Below are 6,158 nucleotides of genomic sequence, written 5' to 3'. Positions count from 1 at the left end.
GTGTTGGGACTGTTGTAGTGTGTTTTAGAGGGATGTTGGTTGTATGAATGAATTAGGATTGATTGGTGGTCGATTTGAGATGGTATAAAATTGGGAAATCGCGTAAACATAGTCGTCGTAATGTCTGATTTACTTTAGACTGCTTTTGCTCATAACATTAGGACCCGAGAACTCACTGCTAGGTATTTACCATTGCCATTTTTAGATAGTTCATGTTATGAGCTTCGTTTTGATATGTGGTTCTTTTGATTCCGATGTAAGGTTAAGGAGAAACGGCCGTTTTAAGTAACGACATTTCGCGACCGAACCATTACCCCTCGTCTTATTTGAAACCTTGGTTAAGGACCTTAAATGACTAATTGGGGTATGAAACATTTATGTAAAGTGGATGAGGCAGTTGGTAAGGTACTCGCGAAAGAATCGCCTTAAAACCCTTAATGGTTAATTTATTAAAAATGGTGGAGCCGAGGGTACTCGAGCGACTTAAGTAAATCGTTAAGCGCGAAAGCGAACGTTAGGACTCTAAATGGTTTAAGTCTAGTTTCTTAAGCGACCGGGGTTTAATTCCGACTTATGTTGTTGTTCATAGGTTATCGGACCCACTCTAAGCTTAAGTCCATCCGGGAGCACTTAGGCAAGTTTTCTACCCGTATAACTGTTGTGTGATGTATATGTGTATATGCATGATCTTGTGATAAATGTATATTTGTTATTAGCAAATTCTTGCGATATATTGGAGCATGTGATATGGTATATATGCATGCCTATTTCGTATTCTTGATTTATATATCTGTTGGTTCAAATGCTTATTAGTTGCATAATACCTATGCTAGAGATAAACGGTAATTTGCATATACCCTTAGTAAAGAGGACCCCAAGGTGAACATATTTCTAAACCGGGAGTCGATGTTCCCGAGTATATTATATATATATATATTTATATATATATGGATACAGTTTTCAAAACTATTGATCGAATAAGGTTTATTCGATAACTTTATATTATTAATGAATATTACTTGGATATTCATTCGAGGAATTATGACTCACTTTATATTATTTAATGAATATTATTTTGAATATTCATTTGAGGACTTATGACTCCGCTTATTTATTAAATAATATTCTGTATTTTATTAAAGAATAATGTTTCGATAATCAAACTTATTTTCGATTATTCAAATAAAGATAGTACTTTCGTATAAGTATATCTTTGGTTATTTAATATTCATTTCAAGTATGAGTTTTAAAACTTCTACTTCAATTATTTTTATAAAGATTATTCTTTATGGGAATATTATTTAAATAATAATATTCATATATTTTCTAATATGTTGGGACTGATTTATTTTATTAAATCAGTATTACTCCAAACATTCTTAAAAAATGTTTTCGAGTCTTCAAAATGATTTTTAAAAGTTAGGGCGGATCCCAAAACTCATTTTTATATTTAAGATCCTCCTTTCGAAGGGGATTTAAATACTCGCTCAAAATCTGAGGGATCCAGCTCTGTGGTGTATTTTATATTCGCAACGAGGTTGATGTTTTGAGAAAACAGTTTGATTACTTGCCCAATGTTCGGGAAGTAAGCCCATCCAATTGAGTCGGCATAAGCGACAGGCCGGGGTACGGTCTATCAAAGTGTAAGTGGCTGGGTGGCAGTCCATCAACGCGTAAGAGGCCGGGTGGCGGTCCAGCACAAGGTCTTAATACGACCAGGGTGATGACCGGTGGGGGATTCATCCATCTACTAGTAGAAAAGGTTACTTATTGGTATCTTTGCCTGATCAGCAAGATATCAGGTTTATGCCAATGTTTTCTCCTTTCCAAATTCATTGGATATTGCAACTCTGTTTATTATTTTCATAACAGAGGTTTTAAAGGAGTGTATGAATGTATATATATATAGGTGTATATATATATCGGGACTTAATGAAGTATCTCGTAACTTCATTATTTATAATGATATTTCAAGGATTGAATCTATTCAAGTCTTATCTTGTAGTCTCATCTATGTGATGAACTTTTGAAACTGATTATAACTTGAACGGTGGTAGTTCAAGTAGTATTTGGGAAATATATAAGTATATTGGGGTATCTTGTAACTTCATCTTTTCAACTTATATCTGGTTATTGATTATCTTATGCATGACAAAGATTTTCAGAAAAACGTTGAGACAAGGCTAGATATATGAGATCACCTTGCAACGATATTTTTTTTATATATAGTTATAAACTGGAACTCTGTGTATATTATGCATGGAAGAGGACTTCCAAGATTTTGAAAAGTATATATACATATATACTGAATATTTTGCGAGTTGGTCGTGGTAAGATATCAAACTTGGTTCATTTCTTTTGACCAAGACTTTCATGAGTACTATGAGAATGCTCATATATTGTTAATCATTATACATATTATTTTGGTGGGCTTGTTGCTCACCCTTGCTTTCTTCTTTCATCACACAACATCAGATAGACAAGATGAACATGACCAAGCTCCCAATTCTCGAGCGGATAGGAAACGTTCCGCAGTTTCCTATAGGTGTTGATGTCGCTGTAGCTGAGGTAGGAACTACCAATAGGCTAGGCTTTCAACTTTTGATGTACCAGATTTATGTATATTTACGAATTGTAATAATGGCAAAGAAATGTAAATTTATTCAGAAACCCTTTTAAAGTGTATTGGCATATAATGGTGGAATAAAATGACTTGTGATTATTTTTGGATATTCATCTCTGAGACTATAACTTGTGGTGTGTGTGTTTATGGTGGGGTCATAGTACAGAGTAGTTGATTATTTATTAAGATTGGGTGTTATTAAGGAAAATGGAACTCGTGACAACCCGGATCCCCGACCCCGGACTTGGGGGTGTTAAAGAAATGGTATCAGAGCTAAGTGTTATAAACCTCAGAGATGATGTGACGTTAAGATAATAAGTTCACTAAGATAATAAGAACTCTTGCCAAGTTCATAGTCGGGCTACCTAACGTAGTATTGACAGTTAAAACCCTTATGGGAACCCTTATAAATATCGTGATAGAAGCGTAGTTCGTTATCGTAGATGGTAGCGGGACTCCGAACCCTGAGGTTGAGGAACAACAACGCGATGATGTTTTATTACTTATTGGAGATCAGATTATGGATCTGATAGAGCGTCCTAACGCGGGATCGGATGATGTTCATATTGAGGATGTAGCGGTTGAGGATGTTGTCCTAGAAGGGATAGTTGCTGAGGAGGATTCCATTGAGGATCCTGACAAGAATGAATAAAGGACCACTGATGAATTGATGACCATGATTAGGTCGACTACCAGAGGTAGGATTGGTCGGTCACTACCGGAGGTTCGTTCAAGTTTGTAAAGATAGTAGCCCCCTTTAACGCGGCTTACTCGTAAGACTAAGAAGTTCGAATGGACAGAGAAATGCGAGAACAACATTTAAGAACTAAAGCAAAGGTTGGTGACGTCCCCTATGTTGTCGTTGCCGGATGGAAAATGAGATTTTGTGAAGTGTAGTGACGCTTCGCATAAGGAATTAGGGTGCTTCTTATACAGCACAACAAGGTAATCGTGTACGCGTCAAGACAATTAAGGGAATATAAAATTCGATATCCCCACCCATGAGCTTGGGCTCGTGGCAATAGTTTTGCCCTAAAGATTGGAGGCACTACTTGTATGGAGAGAAGTGCGAGATTTACCTAAGCCATAAGTGCTCTAGTACATTTTCCCGTAGAAAGAGCTCAACATACGCTAGAGGAGGCGGTTAGAGCTAATCAAGAATTATGATTGGGAGATTCTTTATCATTCGGGGAAAGCCAATGTGGTGGCTGATGCCCTTAGTAAAAAGGAGAGACTCAAGATGATAATGTCTTTGGGAGAGTTTATAAAAGATTTTGAGAAAATGGAAATAGAAGTGAAGGTAACCGGAGCCGGTACCGAAAAGCTGTTTGAGATTGCAATACAGTCCGAATTATCGGGAAAGAACATATTATGCCAGAAAAAGTGATGAATGAAGGCAGAGAGCCAACAATTAGATAAAAGATTAATACCAAGAAAGATGATAAGGGAATAATGAGGTATTCCTACAGAATTTGGGTTCCAAATGTTCAAGAGCTTAAAGATGAGATCTTAGATAAAAGCTAGTTTGAGGAATAAGATTTAGAGCAAACCTTGAATGTGATAATCAGGGAGGTCGTAATTAAGATATAAGGAACCCAGAATATAATAAAGTGGAAAATGAGGATTTAAAATTTAAAAGATGACCCCAATTATGGGGAATAGGAAGAAATATTTAGACTGAGAAAGTAGAAGTCGAACAAGATAAGGAGACCCGAGACGGTACTCCTATACGGAAATTCATGGACCTGTCTAAACAGAACTTATACTTTTATTCCCAACCACCACCTTGAGGAAACAATGTAGTGGGAAATTCTTTCAGGACCTTTAAGTCGCTAAGCTCTCAGAGTTCCAAGGAACAAGCTGACCAGCCGAGGCAAGAGCCTGGCTAAAGGAAATAGAGGAATCATTTGAGATTCTGAATGATTGACGAATCACAAAAGACTATTTTTGTCACTTACCCTCCTAAAAGAGAGACCATCCGCTAGTGAAAGGCCAAGGAAGGCACGAAGCAAGAGATTTTAATAAACTGATTTAAGTTCAGTCAATTGTTTTCAGGAAAGTACTCCCAAGGTTATGGAGATAGTGTAAAAGCTTTAGAGCCAGAACAAAGGCAGACGAGTATGATGAATTATGAATCTAAGTTGTAAAAGTTGTCAAGATTCGTTCTGAGGACACGAATCCAGAATGACGGGATGTTTGAAATCAATGCTTATGTTGTGTTGGTTCATGAAATAATGATAAGAGAAAGGAAAATAAAAAGAAACTAAAGTGGAAAGGAATATAAAGGCAATAGAGTTTGAGGAATGATAAAGGTGTTGGGTATGAGGAAACCCTAAAGACTCGTAGCAATAGAAATAGAAGAGTATGTATTCGTCAGGATGAGGGTGATTCACCATGAGTTAAAATTGATGGTTGAAGGCATAAGAGATACATATATTTTATCCCCTGTAAGTTGGGAGGATTCGAGGAAACCTTGAGGTAATTCAAAGGATAAATAATGAGACGCGGATAGACTGAGGAGACAAGGAAGTAAGAAATTAGGAAAATTGGATGAAGGAAGTGACCTTCAAGAATGTGAAGTGTAAGACCGGTGGCTCGATACCCAGAAAGGGAGACGCCGGGTATGAAAGATATCCCAACATTGAGGTGACTGTTGAGATAAATAACAAAAGTAAATAAGGAATTATAAAGAAGAGGTTTACGTTGAACACGACCAATATCTTCCAGAACATCCTTGTTATCGTTACCAAATTAGGCAAGAAATGCGGATAACCATTGTTATCTTTTGGAGGCCATATTGATTGACCTCATTTTGAATACAGATGTTATTGTGAAAATTAGGCATATACTATCGAGGTGGGAATGATTGAATAAGACACCCTTATCAGGAATATATGACTTGATTTATCCATAGAAGGATGCATGTACCTTTTAAAGGTGGAATTAAGGATAGAACATCGGTAACTTAAAATGAATTCTAGGGGAATGCATAAAGGTTGGCATTTCAACCTTAATAGGGATAGTATGAGTTTTAACAGTATGAATTGGAAAGGATTAAGGTAATAACAACCTTTAAGAATTAGTGGAGAAATTTTTCAAAAGTATATAGACAATGATTATAGTATTAGTATATGGTATTTTGATATGCCCTGTATCTAGGGAATACAGGAGGAACGATTCAAGGATAACCTTAGAGGTTTTACAAGGAGAAAGGTAATATTCAAAATTCTCAAGAATAGAAATATTGATAAAGGAAATATGACGTAATTATAATGATGCCAAGTGGGGCACGTGTTAAACCACGAGAAAGTATGGATCGAACCAGTAAAGGTCAAAACTGTTCAGGGCAATTAGGACCTAAGATAAAAGATGTTCTAAGTATGATTGAGAGTCAGTCGTGACAGTGATTAACCTCTAAAGACTGGGGCAATAACTCATGGAAAAATGGTGATATTTTTTTTTTATTTTACTCATCAAATTTTAAGGAAAACATCTTCACAAAAGCAGTGATTGAAATAAGGTAGAAAATTTATTT

This window comes from Apium graveolens, chromosome 1 (assembly GCF_009905375.1).
Source record: "Apium graveolens cultivar Ventura chromosome 1, ASM990537v1, whole genome shotgun sequence".
Lineage (NCBI taxonomy): Eukaryota > Viridiplantae > Streptophyta > Magnoliopsida > Apiales > Apiaceae > Apium > Apium graveolens.
The sequence above is the reverse complement of the archived record's forward strand: the minus strand, read 5'-3'. Positions refer to the sequence as shown.